Below are 25,430 nucleotides of genomic sequence, written 5' to 3'. Positions count from 1 at the left end.
AACCTAAAAACTGCTCGAAGGTGAACTCCTATAGGGTAAACCCTCTGCTATATTCATTCTTGTAATTCTTCAAGATTGAGTTTACCAACTGACTTGAAATTTGAAGAGGTCCTGACAGGAGATTGGTGGTTTCCAGGAAGGGCTTCTAAGTTGCCTCATAATGTGATACTTGCTTTGTAATTTCCCACATTCCAAAGTCCTTGGCTACATGGCTCAGAAATCTGATTTTGTCAGTATAATAAGAAAGGTTTATCTATTAAACTGTCTTAGATGAATCAGGCTCACAAGAGATGAATGTACAAAATTAGGGTGCTTAAATGTTAATCCACTGTATTATAGCAATCATGGATCCAGACAACCAGGCCAGCATGGCTAGCATATTCTTTCTCTCCAGTCAGATTGGAAAATTAGATGGAAACCTAAGTTCTAGACAGAGGGTTGCTTTGAATGCACAGAAATTAGTCATATAAGTCAAGCATGTGCCTTATAAGGTTACTCTACATAGACAGAGTGGTTGTACAAATTTATCCACTTTTTGGGTGATAGAACCCTGAGTAGAGTCCACATCTGTTTGTCTCCAAAGACTATGCTCTGTGTTAATGAATGTGAGACTGTATCCAATGTCATGAGAGATAAAAAAAAAAAAAAAAAGTATGCTGTCCTCAGAATGTAATCTCACTGGGAAGCCAATGTTACAGTTTATTGTAGCTATCAGAAAACAACATAAAGCAATATGTAGTTAACGCCCAAGGCCCAGATGGTAATGATGGTAAAAGATAGTCAGTGAATCAGAAAAGTCAAAGAAATTCTTCAAAAAGAAGGCAGATTATATTTTAATCAGAATAGTGAAGGTAAAAATCCTGGCTAAAGGTCTAGCTATCAGACTCTTTTATCTTTTCTCATTTTTTACTTCTTAGCCACTCATGAGAAGTCAGAACAAGAATAGTTTAGGAATGAAAATTCTTATTATAGTGTAAACATGTTTTCACAAGGCTCATCTGTATACTGTAGGCTTAGTAAAAATACTATACTGAGATACTATGATCATCCCCAAAGTATATATCATCAATTATATCTAATGATTAATGAATAGCAACCAGCTTTAATTGTCTTATATTCTGTTTATCAATCATAAACCCAGCTGGAAAGCAAAAGGTATGTATAATTTTTTATTGCAGTGAAGTCATCCTAAAGCAGTGGTTCTCAATCAGAGAGATTCTGTCCTCTAGGGGACCTTAGGCGATGTCTGGAGTCATCTTTGATAATCTCTATTGGGGTGGCAGAGGATGCTACTGAAAAATAGTGGATGGAGTTCAGAACTGCCAACAAATATTCTATAAATATTCTATAATGCACAGGAGAGCCCCCCCCCCATAATAAGGCATTATTTGATATGAAATGTTCATCATGATAAGATTGATAAAACCAGACAGAGACTAAAGAAATGCCCTGGGATACATTAGAAGAGCCCAGCCCTCACACACAGGACCACGTCCAGATTCTTCTAGTTCTTCCTACCACTCTACACCTGATTTGAAACAAGATTTGTATTCTAGTGATCATGGGTTGAGTTAGGCAGGAAGAATTAAGTGTGTATGTCTAAAACAAAATTTTCACTTTGGCCTTCAGGCCAATGAAAGAGAGTATTATGAAGTTTTGGGGTATTTAAAAAAATTTTTAACACATGGTGACACCTATGGTTTTCATTGTGTCCTTACTTAGATGGACAGAAATAATTATAATCCCATTTTAAGATGGGAAAACAACAAAGCCAAGAAATCAAAGTAGTATCTCCAAGGACACAGTTATTTTTTTTTAAGTTTATTTATTCATTTTGACAGAGTGGGGGCTGGGGAGAGACAGAGAGAGAGAGACTGACATGGGGCTCGATCTCAAGAACCATGAGATCCTGACTTGAGCAGAAATCAAGAGTTGGATGCTTAACTAACTGAGCCACTCGGGTGGTCTCCAAGGACACAGTTCTTTTCCTTATTCCACCTTAAGCCATGTCTGAAATTATTTAGTGATAGGACCTCAAAATACAATAAGATGCAACAAGAAAATATACAAAGAGGAATAAAACACAAGATGAATAAAGAAGTATTTCAATTCATATGAGGAATAAAAAGGAATTTAATTCATAACTGGGAAGAAATGGCCATATTTTCTTCCAGGCAATAATAAAAAGAGAGCTAGAGAGCTACTAGTGACAAAAAGATTAAAAGTAAAGAAATGTGATTATTCCATGACAACTGACCATATGGGTGTGAAATGAGATACAGAAGCCATATCTTCCAGAAAACTATCATATAAACCGTTTTAAGAATGTGAGTAATGCTGCTTGAACTTCCATTCTTAAAAAAATAAGTTATATTAAAGCTATTTCCCCTATTAGGACTCATCCTGAATGTGTATGGATAGGGCAACACGTAGGGACAATTGTCCAACCCCATAGTCGTCTCTCATTTCTCTAATCGTTGTCCTATATTTTTGTGTTTTCAGGTTCTTCTTATATATTTGATGAAATGAATTCATAGAGAGTATCAGTGCAGGTAGCCACTTTTAGTTGTGGTTAATAGAAACTGGTTGGTCCTAAGAGATATGGAGTGGCCAGGCCGTATGTTGCCATTTGTTCACAAATGTAAATCCATTTGGAAGTTCTAATTCATCCTAAAAAAAGTCAGTTTCAGTGCTCTTCATAATCTCCTGATTTAGATATTTTGCTGTTGTTTTGATGGATTCAAAAATAAGTAATGCCCTCACAGGATATATAATTAAGTAGAGTATGGACCAAGACCTCAAGTGGCCAGAATGCCAGCAAGAGGGTAATTAATACCAAAGAAGAGTTACTAGAAAAGAGCAATGCGTATAAAATCTTTAATATATTCTAAGCCTATATATGTATTCTATGCAGGTGATTTCATTTAATCTTCATATTAAAAGAAAATTTTATCTACATTTTACAGATTAAAAAGAAAATATAAGGCTCAAGGAAATATGCAATATGTTCAAAGTCATGACATTAGTAATAGGAAGAATTAGGGTTTGAATTTAGGTCTGTCTGACCCTAAAACTGTAAAGTCTCTCCAAGGGATATTTAACAGGGTGACAGGGGTACAGATGCAGAGGTGGTGACCACAGAGACATCATAAATAAAATGTGATTTGATACAGGCCTGTGGAAAGTGTCAGAAGGATAATGAAAGAGCATCATCACCAAGGCATGTTCTGGGAAAAGCCATGAGTTCATTTCACTGTGTCAATGGGAAGAGAAGAGATCAGAAAGCTAAGCTCTGGCTAAATTATACTTTTTCAAGCTAAGTTGTTATTTTTAATGCTAGAAGAATTACATACTCATAGTGACATTTTTGGACAGTTACTGTAATAGCAGTGCCATACAGGATATCTTGAAGGAAGAAGAGATGGGAGCAGGAATGGAGGAGAGTTCACAGTATTTCTGGCAAGAGAAGGTAAAAGTCTAAATTATGCTGATGACAGGGACTGTGAAAAACAAAACAGATATAAGAGGGCTCCTGTGTGGAGAGGTCCTCAGCTGGACTGGTGATGTTTTGAATGGGATGAGCAAAACAGATGAAGGAGCCAAATATTCCTCAAGATTCTAAGCATGGTTTGGTTGAGATAAAGGTGGTTCGGTCATGTGGGATAAGGAAGCAGAGAAAGAGGACCTTCCCGGGGTAGGAGTGGCAGTGCTAAAGACGATCTGTCCAGTTTTGTAATATCATCCTGTTACGGGATCAATGCTAGACTGGAAAATACATTAAGTATTTTATTGGGATCAAAAGAATTATCTTGAGTATCTAACTAGTCTAGGCCACTTAAAGGCTGAAAATACTCTGTAGTCAAAGATACTTAGAGACGCATCTAGTCCTTGTATGTAAGTAATTGATGAGCATGTATTTTTCTTCAGGTTAAAAATGAAAAGAGGAGGAAGAACCAGAAGATCTCTGGGAAATTACTATCAGCCTTTCTAGTCCCACTGATGTCAAAGTTATTACTGTTTCTCATGCATAACTTGACCTGATGAGTGGATACCTCTCAAAGAATGAATTCCAAGAATTTAATTTTCAAAGATGGAAAAGAGTAAGGAAGGAAAAGGCCAAGACACCTAAAAATTAGTAGGAGAACTAAATTTATCTAACATATGGCTTGGGAAGCAAGAGTTCATTTGGGATAAAGAAAACCAAAAGAGGGAAGTTGGTGAAATGTCCAAAGAAAAGTTTTCCCAATGACCTTGTGACTCAGCTGTTCTCTCAGCCTTGGTGCCAGCACTATAAGTAGATCCAAAAAACAGCAATGAGTAGCAGTTATTATTTCTGCTTCTAGAAACAGGAAATGTTGGTGGCAGTGAGGTTCCATGATAAGGAACCACAGGCCCAGCACCTGGGAGAGGAATTGAAATGACACAATTCTATCATCATCTGAATTTTGCATGGAGAATTATGAAAAGCTTATTTGAGATATGAGATACATTTTAAAATATATATACATTATTTGGAGGAAATAAATGAAGTCTATGTAGTAAAAAATCACTCAAAATGTTGAACATAGAATTACATTTTGTAAATGAAAAAGAAGCGAATTTTCAGTTGCACTTTTACAGGTTTCCTCTTCTTTTTTTTTATTTTTTTTTTTCAACTTTATTTATTTTTGGGACAGAGAGAGACAGAGCATGAACGGGGGAGGGGCAGAGAGAGAGGGAGACACAGAATCGGAAACAGGCTCCAGGCTCTGAGCCATCAGCCCAGAGCCCGACGCGGGGCTCGAACTCACGGACCGCGAGATCGTGACCTGGCTGAAGTCGGACGCTTAACCGACTGCGCCACCCAGGTGCCCCTAGAGGTTTCCTCTTCTTTTCTTTATATCAAATTGAATTTGATCAGAGCATTTATATTGATGTTTATACATCCAAATCAAGGCTAGCATTAGAATAAGGTAATATAAATTGAGATTTGCAAAGATCTTGCCCCAAAGATAATCCCTTATCTGCCTGCCATTGATCTGGAAATTCCATTATTATCACTGTAGTCATCTACCTTAACAGAATCTCTGAAAGAGTTCCTGTCAAATGGGATCTTTCCTCAAGAGCGGGCTTTTTTTTCAGTCATTCACACCACAGAGAGAACAAGATCCTCAAGGAACAGCTCTGCAAAGAAAATGAGGTTTAGTAAATGTTTAATAACTTGGGGACAGTATACCTGGAGAAGGGGAAGAGTCATGGATGCAACAAGCTGGGGAAAAGTCAATGGACTCTGACCAGGACACATGATCTCATTACCATTTCCTGAAAGTCAATTCCCACTTATTATTTTCTTCTAGAATCTCCTCAAATTAGCTTCCTATTCCTCTTTTACTACTACAAAACTCTCTTCCCTGGGACTCCATGTTCTTGAAGGAATGAGGTACTGAAACATGACTTTTCTCAAGTTCTTATCCTGTGATGAACCAATAAATCCTATTTGCATTTGCTAAGATTTTTTTTTTTTTTTTTTTTTTACTTCAAATAGCTACCAGGGAAAAGATCAGTTCACACAATATACCTTGAGGAAGTTACAAAACATAAGAGCTTTATTAGTCACAAGTAGCCTTATCTTCATCAGAATATGACTGGGCTTGGCCACATTGTTTTTTAAGATTGAGAGTCAGTCCTGCTCAGATCTTCAAGTGATCTCGGTAAACCCCCCAGCGATTACTTCTCAACTTTGTACCACTAGCCCACCATCTTCAAAACTTTCCATGAAGACAACCCATTATCAAGGGTAGAATCAAGGGGAAATTCCAAACCAGTGCCCAGGCCTCTGCTTTTCCGAACAGAAGCTCATGTTTTGCCACTTAGAGCCATCTTCTACTTTGTATAAAATAAATGTGAAACAAAATTGAAGTTCTTTGAATTAAAACAACTGTAAACTTTCTACACAAAATTGTTTTCTTTTTTGTTTTCACTCCTGATAAACTGTACTTTAAAATAAATTAAAGTTGTTCTGGTGTTTCACCTCAGGAAACAATTAGAGCCCATTGACTAGTACTGAGAACATGGAATTTGGGAGTGGGATAGGATTCCAGCGCTCTTTGGGCTTAGCTCTTTGATCTGCCTGTGGTTGGAACAATGGGACAGCAAGCAGGCCTGAAAGCATTTACCAAGCTGCCCCTCCTTTAGCACACATTTGCCCTTTGTTTCCCTGATCATGGACACACAGTTGAGAAGGAAATAGTTACCATTGCCAATTCTCGTTGACTTTAGTTTTCCTTATTTCCCTGTCTCTTTGGGGACTTAAAGAGAACTTTTAGATGAAAAAAAATATATAAACACATCTGGAAGGTTTATGAATTGGAAGTATTGGTAATGAGAATGTCAGTAGTCATATAATTTCTGGGCTTACTCAAACAAATATGGGAGTGCAATAGAAGATCCTGAAAACTTCACAAGGTAGTGATGTCTGCCCCCCATTCTCAACTCCAATTTTTTATACAAAACCCTTCTTTTTGTAGATTATGGTTTAGGAAGCTTGCATAAACAATGGGGTGTTAGCTACCCTTCCCCTCCCCGCCCCTGCCTCAAGTAACAATCTATACATATATACATAATTTCTGGCATTGGACACAAACTCACATCAGGATTTAGTAGAACAAAGACCAATGCAGGGAGGAGAAGAATAAAGATAGCCAATAGATAAGGAAGGGAAGTTCCACAGTAGGATGAAACTACCTGGGTTTTACCTGTGTCCATTACCACCTCTCTGTCCATAAGAGATGTCTATATTTACATTGATCAGTGATGTGCTGAATCTGTCTCCAATCTATTTTCAAGGGACACAAATATATGTATCTCTTCCCAATTCTAGGTCACTGATGTCACATTTGTAGTCTGAAATATGCAATGGTGAGAATAGTCACCCCGTGGAAATCAGCAAATGCTTCAAAACAGGCCATTTTATTTTTGGACAAATTACCTGCACACTGACGATTATAATTTATATTAGAGAAAAGGAAATGCAAGAGAAGTCCTATCTAACATACATACAGTGCTGTCCTTGAAAGGAGATCTGGTGAAAATCATTTTTTTAATTTCTAATGACATCTTAGCGTGCCTTATTCCATGGTGACTCTTTGATTAGCAGCATCACCATTACCTAAGAACTTCTGAATCAGAAACTCTGGGTTAAGGCCCAACATTTAAGGCCTCCAGGGGATTCTGATAGTTGTTAAAGGCTAAACTTCAGTCTGTACATTGGCATCTATGGAATTTCCTCAGTTGGGTGCATGTTGAGGGAACTGCAGATGTTAAGATGTATTATTTATATTCAATTTTAAACACTTTCTGTTTTTTTAATGTTTATTTTTGAGAGAGAGACAGAGCATGAGTGGAGGAGGGAGACTCATCCTCCTAAGCAGGCCCCAGGCTCTGAGCTGTCAGCACAGAGCACAATGCGGGGCTTGAACCGTGAGATCATGACCTGGGTTGAAGTCAGATGCTCAACCCACTGAGCCACCCCGGCACCCCTGTTTATATTCAATTTTAATACAAAAGAGACATGAACAGGTATCAAGATATAGGAGAAGAAAAGAGTAATTCAGTAAAATTCCTTGAGAGGCAGCAGGTGGGACCTAAACTACAGATAATGAATTCAACTTTTGACAAAAACAAGGACACATTTTCTACCAAGACATTGAGTCTCACCCTTTAGAGCCTTGCCCCATAACCACTCCCACCCCACCCATCTTTTTAAGGATTGGATGCCTACATTATCTCTTTAAAGTAAAACAGGCTTTTTTTAAGGGGCGCTTGTGTGGCTCAGTCGGTTAAGTGTCTGACTTGGGCTCAGGTTGTGATTTCACAGTTCATGAGTTCAAGCCCCACACGGGGCTCTGTGCTAACAGCTCAGAGACTGGGGCCTGCTTCAGATTCTGTGTCTCCCTTTCTTTCTGACCCTCCCCTGCTCGCTCTTGCTCTCTCTCTCTCTGTCTCAAAAATAAATAAACATTAAAATTAAAAAATAAAATAAAATAGGCTTTTTTAACAAGCAGATGCAGTATCTATCAATGTCTATGAACAACTGGTCTGTTGAAGACTCTGATGACACAAAAAGTTTGTTGGATTTGCATAAAAGCTAAATTAAAGCTTTCTATCATGAACAATAAAAAGCAAATTCATTTAATAAGTCATATCTTTGACATTTAAAGGAACAAAATTTATAATGGGAAAATATGGTGCTTGAATAAGGGTTGTCATTTACTGAATATATATTGTGAGCTAGGAATATTATGTGCATGTTTTGCTGCTTCATAATATTTGTCAAAGGCAGGTGTTATTAGCTATATTTTCGAGATTGACTAAGGTTCAGAGATACCTAAGTCAGTTAATTGTCCACATTAACAATAGAATACTCATAATAGAATACATTACATTAACAATAGAATACTCAGAATAGAATAGAAGACTCATACACAATAATATTCCATGGAAATAATTACAAAACCTTGATCTTTCCTTGGACATTACAAAGAATAACTTTAAATCATATTTAATGAGAATCTTTTCATGTTCACATTGTTCAGGAGCAAAAAGTAATATAAATTAGTATCTTACCAGGAATTTTATAACCCTCTGGTTTGTGGACCAGCATTTAGCAATATAAAATCATCAGAGATTTTAGCAGAATGTATGCTAAACTCAACCCCTTAATATGGGCACAGATAATTTAACTCAATAATTCCTCCAGTAACATTTTCAGCAAGCCCAGGTTTAATTGCTTAGCTTGGTTTTTTTCCTGTCTGCTGGGCTTTCACGAAATTGTGAGGAAGAATCACTAATGATCACAAGGCAAAGACAAGGCCACAGATTCAGCTACCTCAGTGTGACAGTGACCATAATAAACGCAGAATTGCCTTCACTTTTCCCATGTCAGCATATGGTTTACACTGGAGAAATATCAGGCTAACCAGCCAATATGTTCTCTGGATCATAGTCCTACCAACCACCCAGGAAGCATAATTCCCCTCCCTTTTGGGAAACTGATTTTCTACCCTCCAATCATATTTGGTTTTAAAGGAATTATAACCTAGTCTAAAGATCTATCCACAGAGATCTTGTCACTATGGAATAGTCTCTATTCAGTAGACTAGAACCAAGTAGAACCAGCCCATTGTATTATCATTAAAAATGTATTTTTAAAAATGTATTATTTTATCTTTATAGGTTTCAATGCATAAAGAGTAAAAGTTTTTTCATCTACCTGGGATTTATCTTTAACCATATGAATTAAACAGGAACTACTGCTCTGGGGCTCATTGATTCTTACAATGAAATTCACATTATTACAAGACATTCACGCAGTCTTTCCTCTGTTACTGGTCTCCAGCCTCCAGCAGTTTTCCCTTGGTTAAAATATTTCATTCAATTAATCACTTCTAAGGAGTAAGAAAAGGACAAATACTCAATATTACAACAATAAATCTATTTCCCTTCCTTAGTTTCAAATTACTTGAATTTTTCTAGCATCCTGAAGAAGCAATGCTATATTTTCTTTTTTTTTTTTTTATTTTTCTATTTTTTTTTTAAGTTTTATTTATTTTTAAGACAGAGAGAGACAGAGCATGAGTGGGGATAGGGCAGACAGAGAGGGAGACACAGAATCTGAAGCAGGCTCCAAGCTGAGCTGTCAGCACAGAGCCTAACGCGGGGCTTGAACTCATGAACTGTGAGATCATGATCTGGGCCAAAGTCAGACGCTCAACTGACTGAGCCACCCAGGCACCCCACAATGCTATATTTTCTTTACCGTGCTCATGAAAAATTACATATTAAAGAATATGTGTGTGTATGTATATACATGTGTATGCATATACTTGTGTACGTGTCTATATGGAAAATGAATAGCAACTCATAAGAACTAAAGCTGCAAACACTATGTAGCCTTGCCTAATTGTATATAAGGAAGGGAGTCTTTTGTTTAGCATTATAACTTTTTAGCATCTTTGTATTTTATTTGGTTTGTTAGTATTACAATTTTCTGTTATAGTTTCTGAAGATGGCATTGTGTGCTTAGTTTTTCTAAGCACTTCAAGTAGGTTTTACAAAAGGAATGTTCCTTTTAATGTATGAAAATAGGTGCAAATGGAATGTTTTTAAAAAATTAACATGGAGAATCTAAGTCAACTCTAGAAGGTCATAGGGTTACCCCCTTCCTGATTTGTATCACTTGGTGTTCATAGGTGGTACACCAGGACTTTGTAAAAACTGGCTCTAATGTACTCTTTCCTAAAAGCACAGTTGAATTGAATTGTCACTGGAAGTATGAATTCACCTAGTGAATTCTATAACTTCCAGCAGTGCTTTGTTTTCAGAAAGAATAACTAAACTGGGATGATTCTGGGGTACCTGGGTGGCTCAGTTGGTTAAGCTTCTGACTCTTGATTTCAGCTCAGGTCATGATCCCAGGGTTCTGGGATCGAGCCCCACATGGGGCCCGCTGCTGAGCATGAAGCCTGCTTAAGAGTCTCTGTCTCTATCATTCTGCCCTTCTCCTTTGATCATGTGCTCTCTTTCTCTAAAATATGAATATAGGGGCGCCTGGGTGTCCAGCTTCAGCTCAGGTCATGATCTCATGGTCCGTGAGTTCGAGCCCCGCATCAGGCTCTGTGCTGACAGCATGGAGCCTGGAGCCTGCTTTGGATTCTGTGCCTCCCTCTCTCTCTGCTCCTCCCCTGCTCATGCTCTGTCTCTCTCTGTCTCAAAAATAAATAAAAGCATTAAAAAATAAAATAAAATAAAATAAAATAAAATAAAATAAAATAAAATAAAATATGAATACATACATACATACATACATACAATAGGATGATTCTATGTTCCAAGGCATATATGTGTTTTGAGAGGACAGACTAGAAATTTTAGCCTATGATTTTAAATACTTTGAAGGGCAGAACTAAAAGCTTTGTGATTTAAGTATTGCAAGCAGTTTTCTACACCCCAAATGGTAAGGTTTTAATAGTCTCTGTAGACAGTCTTGTTCTTTTGTCTCGGAAAGCTCTTGGATGTGGGCCTTCAACTACACAAGCATAAAGAAACAACTCTTCCCTGTACTTTGTATAAGATGCAAAATCACCATCAACTTGAATGCAAAAGTTTCAGCATGCAAAGTGTTTTATGTGCTAATGTGAATTGTAGCAGATAGTTGAAACAAAATTCTTGCCTTTCAGGCATTCTACCTTTCTAACTATTAAGGATTTTATTTGTTTATTTATTTGTTATATAGATAGAAGGAAGGCTGTGAGCATTGGAAAAATGGTCAGATATGTTCCCGGGCTTTGTGTAAATTCAGAATGCCTGCTCTTGTGGAATTGTGTGTGTTCTTTTCTTGAGTAATTGTGGTTTTTTTGTTTTTTTGTTTTTCAATGTTTATTTTTGAGAGAGAGAGAGAGAGAGACAGAGCACGAGCAGGGGAGGGGCAGAGAGAGAGGGAGACACAGAATCAGAGCTGGATGTGGGGCTCAACCTCACCAACCATGAGATCATGACCTGAGCTGAAGTCAAATGCTCAATCAATTGAGCCACCCAGGCACCCCTTGAGTAATTGTTTAAATGAAATAAGTTGAGATTGAATCAGCAATAGGAAAGACAGATATTACCTTCTCATCTTTGGGAGGAAAACTGTGAAATTTATGAAAAAAGACACAGCCAGATAGTGATAGGCTGGTGATAAGTTACAAAGACTCAGAATTTTGGAAATTCTGTGTGTTCTCTAATAATGTGTGTTCTGTGTGTTCTCTAAGAATATCCTCATTGGGACAGATAGTAAGAGCTTTATGAGACATAGTTTTTCTAAGAGTGGAAATTCTGGAAAGAAAAATCCTGCAACCGAAAATAAGGTGTCAAGAGGGTAAACCTGAGTACCCACCCATACACTTGAATAAGAAGAAAATGTTTTATTTCTAGGAATGGAGGTTCAGGCACATTCAGAATATCCCTGGTGATTATTTATTACTGTAATGTAGCCTGTCATAGCCTGACAATTTCATGTGACTTAAATCTTCCCTATTCTGATTATATAAACAAAAGCTACCCTATTATTCTGTACTCTTAAGGATTCACTAGGAGATTGGCCAATCAAATTGTCTGAGAAAATCATTATGCAAATTTAGTAGCCCTTGAACATACATTATTTAATTTTTTTATTGAGGTAAGGAGACTTAACATAAGATTAACCCTCTTAATAAATGTTTAAGTCACAATACAGTATTGTTAACTGTAGGCACAATGTTGTATAGCACATCTCTAGAATTTCATCTTGCATAACTAAAACTTTATGCCTATTGAACTACATACAACTCTCCATTTTCTTCTTCCCTAACCCCTGGCAACTACCATTCTATTCTTTGCTTCTGTAAGCTTGACTATTTTCAATACCTCATATAAGTGGAATCATAAAGTATTTGTCTCTCTGTGACTGGCTTATTTCACTTAGCATAATGTCCTCCAGATTCACCCATGTTGTCACATATGGCAGGATTTTTCTTGTTTTCTTGTTTTTTAAGGCTGAATCCCATTGCATGTATATACCACATTTTCTGTATTCATTCATGCACCAATAGACACTTAACTTGTTTCCATATCTTGACTATTGTGAATAATGCTTCAATGAACATGAAGATATCTCTCCAAGATCCCGATTTTACTTCTTTCAGATATATACAAGTGGGACTGCTGAATCATTTGGTTGTTCTATTTAATGTTTTACTAAGTATTCAAATTAAAATATCAAATGCAAATCCTAAAAATGGATGAATTAGACATCATCTAACATACTGTGTTTGCCAAAATAAAGGTGTTTCAGGTTGCAAGATTATGAAGTCTTATTCTTCTTCCAAGATATTAAGTGTATCATAAATACCTACCTCCCATAAACTCAGAATTTGAATAATGATTAGTTTGGCTTATAGACTTCAGAACAGAAGGATCAATAAATAAGGGAAAACACCCAATATTGACTTGGAAACAAATTTCTTTAAATAAAAGCTATTCTACTTCTAATCCCAGAATCTGCCAACAATTAAAGAGGTCCCTATTAGACAATTTATTTAAAGAGTTGAATATTAGGTCAGCTTTTGCTTACATTAACAGAATTTTAATTAGATATGACAAATTTAAGAAAATGCCCACAAAGACATTAATTTAGTCACTGAACATATCAGTCTAGATATTCCAGGTTATGTTGTAGAAACAAACTATCAAGGGGAGTGTTGTAACCATGCCAGAGCTCTTTTTCTAGTTTCTGACAGGTTTGAGCCAGGTTTTCATAAACTTAACTTATTACTCAAATGCTAATTACCTTCTGAATACTTTTGGGCTTCTCATATAGACACTGATGGCCTCCATGGCCTGGCACAATGCTAAGCTGTGTTTTCTGTCATCCAGACAGATATATTTTGGATTTTGTTCACAGGTCTCTTTTTTCTATGATGGGATCTGAGATACTTTTACAAAGGGATTCTGAGACAAAACCTCTTCTGGTCCAAATTCTTTCACTCAACTGTCCACTTGCAAATAAATTAAGAGGATTATACCTTCTAAGTATTTTGAAATCATCAACAACATAAAATGGGACTTACGTAGATTTTTTTTGTATTCACAATATATGCATTCTTCAAAGAAAGATTGGCAAATTAAATCAAAGTTAATACAGCATTAAATTATGCTCACAATAGGTTCATATTTTTCACATTGTTGTACAGTCTTTTAGGCACTGGGTCTCTGTCATTCAATAAGTCAGGCATCCACAAACTATGACCTGCTGGCCAGCCACCTGTCTCTGTACCTGAAGTTTTATTGTAACACAATTATGCTCATGTTCATATTGTCCACGGCTGCTTTCATGCCACGGTAACAGAGGTTGTAGTTTCTACAGACTGTATAGCCCGTAAGCCTGAAATACTATCTGGACCTTTACAAAAGATTACCATGCCCTGCAATAGACTGTAGATTGAAATGTCCTTAGCCAAACACATAAACGAAGTGTAAAAGTGATGCCTGTGCTAGTGTTTCTCAGAACTCTTGGCATGCTGAAGATTTTGGATTCAAGTTGATGGTGATTTTGTAGTTTATTGCAAGTTCAAGTGCAGCCACTCACCTACCCTTTCATACTCTGCCTTGGACAGCTGGGGTCGAAAGGCTGAAACTCCATTTCACAAACTCCTTTTTCTGTCTGCTTCCTGATTAAGGCCTGCTAATGGGAGGCATGGCCAGAAGAGAAGGCAGGAGGAAGAGAGGTTTCGGACACCAACAAGAAGGCTGCTGCAGCAGCTTTGGCCTCTGGTGACTGAAGATACTGGAGCCCTGCAGTGGCAGCCACCTCTGCGGGTCCAGCGTTCCCAGCAGCGCAGGATGCAGGGACAGCCCCATGAGCTCCAGCCTAGGGATGTTAGTTGTTTCTGCATCTCAGGATATCAACCTTTCCTCCTTTTTGTTCCTTCAATTCTCCTCTTTTTTCTCTTTTATTCCTCTAGCCCTTCCATAAGTTTGTTACCAAGTTCCCTCTTTTGAAATTCCTAGCTCCCTTTCTATTTCCTTAACTCTGCCCTCACTGATATGGAGCTCAGAGTGCCCTGTTTTCTTCCTCTCTTTCGATGACCACATATGTATCCACCCCACCACACACATCCATTCAACTACCTTAGGCTCTCAGAATCCTTACTGCTGCTCTTGCATTATCATAAATTTTGAGAACTTCAATGCCACTCGGGCTTCAAGCTGGTATCATGAATAGAGAGAAAATAGATGCTCAGAGGCAATAAGAGGTATAGGTGATGATGCTTCCGTGATTTGTGAAATTGTAAAAATGTGCTCTTTTGTTTTTCCTTTTAGCTACATCTGATTCTAAATTTTAGAAAAGAACGCTCTGGAAATGTACAAGTAATAAACAAACGAACAAAATAAAAGTAACACGCAAGCAAACAAGCAAACAAAAACCCAGCACTGTGACCATAATCATAAAACCAGGCAGTTTGTAATTCTAATTTAGTATTAGCTGGGAAAGGCTGCTGTCTGCTGTATGGTTAATGGCCCCATGCTCAACATGAGACTGTGGTCTTTCAGCTTTTAAGTCATCATAAAGAATTAAGGAACCTAGATGTTTTGGCCCGTTAGGTGTCCTACATTACTTGGATATTCTGAGCACATTTCCTGTCTCTAATGACACAGACAAGCTTGAACTTTAGAAAATCATTTCTCACATTCCCCATTTACGCACAAAATTTTTCCATGTATCTTCTTCCCCAAAAAAGATGTGAGGATGAAGAAAAATACTATTAACATTAAAAATTATTGTGACATTTGTAAATTCAAAAACAAGTATACTTTCTTACATGCCACATTATATAATAAAGCTAAAAATGATGTACATTTATTCCTTTGTGGTATTTTCTTCCTTCTGTATAAGCTGCTCTTCATACACTCTTAAACCAGGTTTCAAAATTTTGCTTGGCTACTCTTTCAATCTATTTAGTTCTGAAGTATAAAAGTCAGAGCTCCTCTTAATTTCAGTACAGTCTGTCCTTTAAAAGAGTTCATCAATACTTCCCTACCCAAAAGATGGGGATGTTTTTACCATCACCAGTGTGATTTAAACAAAGTGAGGGACTCTAAACAATGTGGTAACATACTCCTAATAAAAGGCTAACAACTCCATGGCTGTAATGAGATCTGTTGGGTTTTTTTTTTTTTTTTTTCATTTAAAAAAAAGTATGTTTGGGGCGCCTGGGTGGCGCAGTCGGTTAAGCGTCCGACTTCAGCCAGGTCACGATCTCGCGGTCCGTGAGTTCGAGCCCGGCGTCAGGCTCTGGGCTGATGGCTCAGAGCCTGGAGCCTGTTTCTGATTCTGTGTCTCCCTCTCTCTCTGACCCTCCCCTGTTCATGCTCTGTCTCTCTCTGTCCCAAAAATAAATAAACGTTGAAAAAAAAAATTAAAAAAAAAAAAAGTATGTTTAAAGCTATGGATCATTTCACATCCCTCCTTTTGCTGGATTTGATTACACTTTGCACATTTATGTAACACTGGACATTTACTCTCTGGAGCCAGACTGACACCAATGCACTGAATCCCTGGTTGTGTGCCACTTTCTGTCTGTGTGACCTTGGGAAAGTAATTGAACATCTCAGTGCTCATTTCCTTGTCAGCGCAATAGACATAAGAATACTCTTAACAATTTCAGTCCCCGGAAGGCTCTAAGTTTTCTGTAAATGGTGGCTATATGTTTATTATTTGAAAAATTAATCTCTCTAAAACAAAGGAAAATAATAACATCAAGGAAAGCCTGCATTACAGTAGAAAGAACATCAGGCTAAACAGGGGAATCTAGTTCTAATCTGCTCACAAGGACGTTGAACTAAGCTCTCACTATTTGGGCCCATAAGATAAGAGTTGGATAAAATCATCAGAAAGGCCTCTTCCAAGTCAATTTCAAATGACAGAAACATGACTTTATTTGCCTGTTGGCAAATTAAATTACTGTATGGCCATTAAATAGCCTGTATGGCCATTAAATTACTGACTCTTATGACACAGATATCATTTCTGCCTCTTCCCTGACTTTCCAGCCCACAGAAGTGCCAAAGAATCCATCTTTGACCAAATTCCCCTATGATCAATGTGTGATTTTCTCATCTCAACATTTTACCCTTTTTTAAAATCTAATAACCAAAACAGAGTATTAATATTTACAGCATGCAATACCTGTGGTCAAATTACCCATCTCGCTAATGGATTTACCATAAGCACATGCATTTATTTCCAAGAAAACATTCATTTCAATCTTCAGAGCAGAATGTTTTTAAGGTATGTTAATGAGATATCACTTATCACATGGTTCAGTGTAGAGCTCTGGCCTGAACTAGTGCCAATGTTAGTGATCTAAATGCAGACCTAGGCCTAGATGGGAATAACACTGTCACAGAGAAATCTAAAAGCATAGAAACTAACCATTCCTAGGAAACTCTGACACCATAACCATTTTAAACTCTATCAGTAAGTAAATCCCACTATTGGAAACTAAAATAATACTGGCTCAGTATTGGCTCAGCCAGCTCAACTCCATTTAGCTTCTATCTCCTTACCCTTTAATGAGTTTGAAAGCTCCTATATATCTTATTTAAGGCACGAGACTGGGGCTTGAGATACTACCAACCTTACTCTGCTAAGACATGTGAATTCTACTGATAAACCCATATAGTTTCTCTGAAACCAGCTCCTAACCAAGTCTTCAGGTCGCTTTTCCCCTGACACACCTGCACATTCATCTTGCTTGCATACATGATATTCAAATTATGCCCTCCAGGTCTCAACTGCCATGATTGATTGACCTAAGTAAGATTCAATAGGACTTTATGCCTGGCTTGGTTCTCCCTGATTTAATTTGATTAGGTACTTAATAAAGCCTGTAGAGAGTAAGCCAACCTTCGTGACTCTGTGAGCTGACAGCCTGGGGGTGGTTTTGTTGGGTTTCTTAATCTGAAGTATTGCCAGTGTAAATCAGATACACCCTCATCACCAGCAGCCTCAGTCTCCACCAATCACCTCTCACTTTGGACCTCTCAGGCCCATGTAGAGTTGTAGAATTTATACTATAATAGATTTTAATTTGCTTTGTGGTAGGCCTCAATACAGGCCCTTTAAATATGAATGGGCTGTAGCTGGCGAATGCTCTAAATATGGCAGGGTAAGCAGATGCTCCCAATGAAATTGGCTAGGACCACTCTGCTTGCTGGGCCCTGAACCCTGGACATGCACTTGCACTTGACCCTGGTTGGTTTTAAAAACAAATTCTTATGTCTCTGTCACTGTCTATTTTACACTGAACCCATTGGACTCTGCCTCTGCTCCATTTAATGGCCCAGCTTTTGCATGACTTATGCAAATACTAGTTATAGGATATATTTGTCATGAGTCATAAACTCAGACCAGCAGAAATTGTGACCTTCCTTATTCTTCTTTTCTATCTTGGAAATTCATTTCTACCTAAGCACAAAAAGATTTGTCTAGAATTGTCCAGGCAAACTCAGAAACTTAAGATATTTTTTAGGCATTTCAAGTTTAAATTCAGTCAAAAATTAGTATTTCCTTAGTGACCCCCTTATCTCTATATTGGAGCCTGGAGCTCTGAGGCTTTTACAAGACTGAAGCAGGGATAGGGCTGTCCATTTTTTTTTTTTTTTAATTTTTATTTATTTATTTTGAGAGAGAGGGAGAGAGAGCATGCTTGTGTGCGCACGCACGCACACGTGCAGGGGGTAGGGGCAGAGAGAGAGGGAGACAGAGAATCCCAAGCTTGGCTATCAGCACAGAGCACCATGCAGGGCTTGATCTCACGAACCATGAGAGATCATGACCTGACCCAAAATCAGGAGTTGGGCGCTTAATTAACTGAGCCACCCAGGCACCCTGGAACTGTCCACTTTATGCTCTCTATACATTGCATGCCAGGGCTGCTAATGTATAGAACGATTTTGTCATGGACTTTGCTTGATGGCACGTCTAGACCAGTGCTATTCAGTAGGAACATCATATAAGCCACAGCTGCCATTTTAAATTTCCTAGGAGATACACGAGAAAAGATACTAAGCTTTTAAAATATGGTATATATTCTACATACACTGTATGGCCTAATCTCAATGCAGACTAGCCACATTTCAGATGTGTTAGTGGTTAAAATATGAGAAAGCACAGTTCTAGAGTGAAGCCATCCCTCCAGGTGTTATCTGACGGTACATTCATTCATAATGTTTGCAAAACTACCATCCAAGATGAGAGAACAGGCCAGTCACAGTGTGTGAAGGGCTTGGGTGATCCAGTCATAGTCCAAGCAACATGGGGCAACTATGTTTCTAGTTAGGGAGACCACATACCAGTATCAGGATTCAGATTTTGACGTAATTATTGCAGGAAACCTTTCTGTGGGTCTCAAGACTTCAACTATTAGAGCAAAAAAATCACTAGGAGATGGTAAGTATTACCTTCTGCCAGCTTCTGGGGAAGCCTTGAGGTTGTCACTGAGCCTTCTCCATTCTTGTTCTATCTAAGGCTTCTATGTGGTTGTGCTACAGACAGTTGCTATGCCTCTTCCCAAACTATTCTCAGAGTATTATATGTATCTCCTCCACTCATAAGCTGCCATATTTAAAGGTTCATATTTGGCCTCCAGCCCCCACTAGAAAACAGGCCTGAGTAGAGATGGATACCCTTCACCCAACGCCACTCAGGTTCTTTTTATCCCCCTTCCAAGCTCATAGATTTCCATGTAAGAGGATATAGAGAGGGAATATATGGATGGTTGACTCTACATGATCAAATATTCTTCTAATCTTTCCTTCGTTACACCTGGATCAATATTTTTGTGGTTAAAACCCAAGACATCGGAAGTTTCTCTTCTGTATGCCTCTATGATTCTCCCTTGTAGAGTTTCCAGTATCATGTTTCCAGGCCCGAGTGTATAATATGTGTGTGGAGGGAGTTCTGGGGTCAAAATACATACCCTTTACTACTCCACATACAACCCTACCACACTCATGTCATCTGGGTTTCTCTTTTCAAGCTATGCTCCATCTTTTCTCAAGATGAGTCCTTCACTAAGACTATAAGTGCCTCTTATCCCATCTGATTTCTGACACTGCAGGAGCCCATTTCTAGGTCCTCTGATTCAGAAGCCCTGTTACCATCACCTAGGAGCCTGTGATACAGTGTTCTTACCATAGGCTTAACTTTTTCAGTGAGAATGATTCACTGGGCTTGACACTTCCATGGGCCTCTGGTATGCTTACGTCTTCTTCACTCAATGCTACACTCCTCAGGATTAACAGCTGTCAGATAATAAGACTGAAATGAGGCTTCACAGTGAGCCTGTAGGAATATAGAGAAAGGAACACTGAAACAGCTGAATATTTTGAAGAGCACAGAAGGTCAAGTTCTGTGGTAACAGATACTGAGATGATCGAGGTATAAAATATTTACTGATGATCAGGGCCTATGAGAGGAAGGAGGAAGAAGCAAGACTGGCCAGAATGAGAAGCTTAATTGTGATACAGACCCAACAGTCTTCAACCAACTAGACGGCAAGTTCTGAAGCACATTTTGTTCATCTGAGTTATCCTGTATCAGGCCAAAAATGGTCAGATGGTACGTACTTACCTCACTGCATGCAGGCAAATTCAGGAAGGCCATCCCTTCGGAGGAAGTACCTTTGCACAGCCGAGCCTGACCTTGAAGGAGACGGCAGCTGGAGGTGGCTGTCCACCACACTTCCTGCATCTGGGCACCCTTCCTTAAAAGGGATATTCTTGCTTACCACAGAATTCATGCCACAATTCAAGCAATACTTGGCACCTAGATTTTTAACTGGATAAACAAGGTACCAAGATAGAGGATTCAGGTCTTGAAGTTTAGATAAACATTATAGCAAGACTGCCATGGTGTTCAGGATCCCAGCTACCAGGACTATATTGTTAAGAAGGAAAACCAACACAAACAAGGTGGAGTAGTGGAGTGCCTGGCTATAGAACTAGGTTTTAGGGGTGGTTCTTGGTATAGACAAAAACTACTGAACAGGGAAAACCAGAACTTAAGAGCAGAAGTCAATGCAAAGTTCAGTCAAGTGGAGTAAACCAACAGCACAGGCAGGGAGGGAGGTAGAAAGTAGAAAAGAAGATCCAGTACTCCAAATGACTATGCAGAGGAGGAGCTAATGATGAAGGACAGAGATCTAGGGAGATACAATGTTACTATAAGCAAGGATGCTGAGGTAGGACAAGTAATTATTCCTGATGCATCAAGAATTATCCAATTCAGTAGTATGTTCTATTACTTCAATATTAATAGAATATATACTTTTTTTATTAAAATAAGTTTTATCAACTATTTAACCAATACTATGGGTTTTTTTTCCTAGCAATCTCTCAATAATTACACATGCTGTCTCTCAATAAGTACATGTGATTTATAAATATTTTCACATTTTAGGTAAGTGCTGTAATGGCATAGGAAGACTTCTGTCTTTCAAAGCATCAGAATTAATACTTTGGAGAAAAAGTGCAGGTCCTAATGATTTAACATAAAATAATTTTAAGAACCATGACTTAATTTCCAAGATAGCAAAACTGGTTCTGGTTTAGGAAATACAACCAGACATACTTAGAATCAGTTGGCTTGGCCAGTCATACAGAAACAAAAACCACATCCTGATAATTTAATTAAAATGCTTATTTCCATCCTCACATTGCTCAAAAAAAGGTTTTTTTTTCAATTTTAGGAAAAATTAAACTGACATCAAACATTGAAAGCTAAAACCAATTTTTTTTTTAGAAATCTGTTCATCCATTAAAAAAAAATTAACCACAAAGATTGCTTCTAGAGGCAGCGTATATTTTATGACTACAAGGAGAAGATGTTTCTCAGCACAGAGTACTGAAGCGCTCATAGCTCTCACGAGATAAGCAAACAGCTGCTGCTTTTTCACAAGAAAATGTCATTTGATTTTCTTCTTTGTTCACCAAAATACTTATGTATTCATCTTTTAGGGAAAAGATACTATAGTAGCCTCTTTAAAAATATGAATCAAACATCCTATCTTCTTGTTAAATGAAATCTCATGCCCCAGAGTGCTATTATAGAAAGCTACTAAAGCAAAAGCCAGGCGTAAACATTACTAGATGATTAGAAAATAAGGGCATTAATGTTCTGGGGATTAAATGGTTTAAGAAATCTCGATTTTATGGATGGATGATGGACTGTCTATGATAATGACTGTTTAAAGTAATTAGACTTATTGGTTGATGGATTTATTATGAGATAAATTACTTAATACATATTAGTAAGATGTCTTTAGAGATGATGAGGCCAGATATAAAAAACTGTTTTTTCTAGTCTGCTTAGATAAATATGTGTATGCATATGTAGGGTGTGTGTGTTTGTGTAGAAGTACAATAAAACTTTATCTGGAATTCTTTCAGCTGGAAATCTATTGTATTGGGTGTTTTTCCATGTTTACTATACAAGGAAAAATAAGATTCTTGGCATTATCAAAAAAAACCGGTAAGAGGACCAAAGCACTGTCTGAACAATTAAAATTGATTAACTCATGTTTACTTGATTGGTAATTTTCTGAGTGTGTTCTTACATAAAATATAAAATTCCTTAAGTCAGTAATATATAAATTATATTCCTATTTACAATCTTTATTAAAATATCCCATCTTCTAACTCTCATATGTGTTTATTATTCATTAGAAAGAATTCATAGCTTATCAATTCATTGAATATTCTAATTACATAAGACAAGAGAAATTTTGAAAAATGTATTTACCCATCTCAGGTTAGATTTCCAGGAGTCTCATGGGGTCAGCTGAAAATCTTTACACAACGCAAGTTGAAATCCACACATTCAGATTTTATTTTCAAAGACCTATACCTTGGACCAGGGAGGGGGAAAACAATCACTTGCCATAAGCTGTAAACACAGATCTTTAGGGAAAATGGAAAATTTCTATCAGTTCTTCTTTTATTAAATTGGATGAGAATAGAAGAAAAACAGATCTGTTTGTAGGTGAAGATGAAACATACAACCTCAGACCAAAGAAATGGAATTATTATATACTGAATGCAAAAAGGGTCAGACAATGTGCTGATTATTTTTGCTACCTTGACTACAATTAATGAACAACTGAATTCAGTTTGAAATTCATAATTGTAGTGCTGTGTTGATCCTATTATTTTGCAATATTACTAGTTCCATTTAGCACTTATTTTTAACAGTAAAGTCTAATTTTAATCATCAAACCTTATTTCCAGACTTCATTTCTACACATTATCGTAGAATAATCAAAATGGATCCTTGTCTTTCCCACCTTACCTTCAGAACCTTGCCGCAGAGTAACACTTAAGGGACCTTACAAGTTACAGTTCTCTCAGAAAATTATCTTTATAGAAAAACAGCTTTATCTTTTACTTGCCCTTTTTATGATATGCTATAAAATCTAAACTCACTCACTAGATGTCCTTGTAAAAATGACAAAAAAATGATTGAAAGTACCAATTCCTTACTACCATCGCTTGAATGATCTTTGTGAGGCTCATCAGAGGATGCAAGGGACTCAGACAATGGTGGCTAATGATTCTAACAGGATGTAATAAAGCTAAGTCTCATCACCTCATGACTAAACCCCTTGACTTACTAATGCAGACTGCTGGACTAGAAGAAAATAGTGCAATATTACCTGAACTTAAAAAAAAAAAAAAAAAAAAAAAAAACTTTGTTGGTTATACTTATTGTTCAATTTTTTTTCTTCTAAGAAATACACTTCAGTGAATAATTTTTGTAAATAACCTGAAAAAAATACATTATTTCATTTACTGCAATTTTTTCCCCATCTGCTGTAAATGTATTCTGAAAAATGGGGGCGGGGGGTAATAGTCCATAAGTATTATGTAAAATGGATTTCAAAAAAATGAGGTAGCAAACACATCAGAAAATGAGATAATGGGGCACCTGAGTGGCTCAACAGTTAAGTGTCTGACTCTTGATTTCAGCTCAGCTCCTGATCTCATGGTACCTGAGTTCAGAACTGTCAGTGCAGAGCCTACTTGGGATTCTGTCTCCCTCTCTCTCTGCCCCTACCCACAATCTGCCCCTACTCACAATCTCCCTCTCTCTCTCTCTCTCTCAGTCTCTCCCAAAAATAAATAAACATTAAAAAAAAATAAAATGAGATAACAAACATCACAATTATGGTAAATATAGATTGGTCCTCAGTTTCAGCATCTTCAAGATGCTAAATGAGATGGAATAATTAAGATTCCTTATAACAGAATTTTTTGCCACTGTGATTTTTCTTCACACTTTTGTGGTTTCTATTTGACATATATTGGTCTGGACTAAAGAACATAAATTAACAAAACTGCCAATAAAGCTTTAATTATAGGTATGAAATTTACATTTCATTAACTCCATAGAAAAATTTAATTCTAAAGTCCCAAGATCAATACCTAATCTGCCTATACATTTTGTAGATATAATCTTCACCCAAGTACTTGCCAGAGTGGAGTTCCATGTCAGGAGGTAAATTACTACTGGTTACAAATGTGACTGAGATAGAACTGGGATGACTCATTACAACCTATCACCTCCCTAAGTAAAACCACTCAAGTATCTTTTTAAAATAGTTTAGAGTAGAGAGATTGCATTGTGGGCTTGGGCTGAGGAACTTTTGAGGCAGAGGCAGGAAGTGTGATCTTCAACTGCTAGCCCTTTGCCCACCCTCCAATAGAGGCTTAATCTGAATAAGGAAATGGGGAAGGTGGTTAAAGACTGTCCTAACACAAAACACATGTAGACTCCAGAAGGCCCTGCCTGTTGGTTAAAATTTGGTTCTTGCCAGGTTGCAGTCCATTTGTTTATTCAATAAACGTTTATTGGGTGGCCTATAGTGCCAGTTACTATGCCAAGTAATGGAAATACAAAGATGAATAAGACTGAGTTCTTATCCTCAAGGAACCTTGATTCAAGTTAAGGAACCAGATAAGAAACACAATGACAGCACAATGAAATGAGTGCTATGATTTGCTCAAACTGAGGACAAAGGGAGAGTCAAGGAAGGCTTGCTACGTACCATAGGAGCCAAATTTTGGGAGACAGAAGGAAAAAAGTGCATATGAGGAATGTGCTCTGGATAAACGAAGAAGATACTCAAAATGTGTAAAGAAAGCATAACACTGAGGAGACTTACTTCACACTCAGTTCATGACTGGACAGTGGAATTAATGAAGGGCTGTAACTTGAGAGCCCTTTATGCCACACTAGTTTAGAGGAGGGCTTTCAGGAACAATTGAAGGATGTTAAACAGGAAATGTTTTTAGAAAGCTCATTCTATATTAGAGTGGCGCCAGCCATAAAAGGAAAACCTCTTAGGAGATACAGCAAAAGTCCAGATAGTTATGATAGGGGGGAAAAAGTGTTGGGTGTGAAAAATATTAATGATGTTGAATTAAAATCCTACAGCAGAGGGGTATCCTGTATTTCTGTCCCGGTCTCCAGAAGTGAAGCAGCTCTTACTATTTATTACTTCTTAAAGACTTCCTAAAATGATTTTTTCCTGCTTTTTTGGTAGTGTTCCCAGAGCATGAGTAAGCCCTGAGTGCAAGTGATACTTCTCTCTTAAGCCTTAATGAACCACAATTAATCTAAACATGAAAATTCTGTTAAATAACAGATTTATGTTCAGTAATATGTGTCCCACATGAATATCTTATTATATGCATTATTCATATCAGGTTGTAAACTCAGACTTATAAATAGTTTCCTCGGAATGCCTCAATGTTGAAAATATCAACCAACTTTGACAATATAGGATTTTTTCCCTCCTCATTTCTCACCACTC

Source organism: Leopardus geoffroyi, chromosome A1 (genome assembly GCF_018350155.1).
Source record: "Leopardus geoffroyi isolate Oge1 chromosome A1, O.geoffroyi_Oge1_pat1.0, whole genome shotgun sequence".
Classification (NCBI taxonomy): Eukaryota; Metazoa; Chordata; class Mammalia; order Carnivora; family Felidae; genus Leopardus; species Leopardus geoffroyi.
This window is presented reverse-complemented; position numbering follows the sequence as displayed.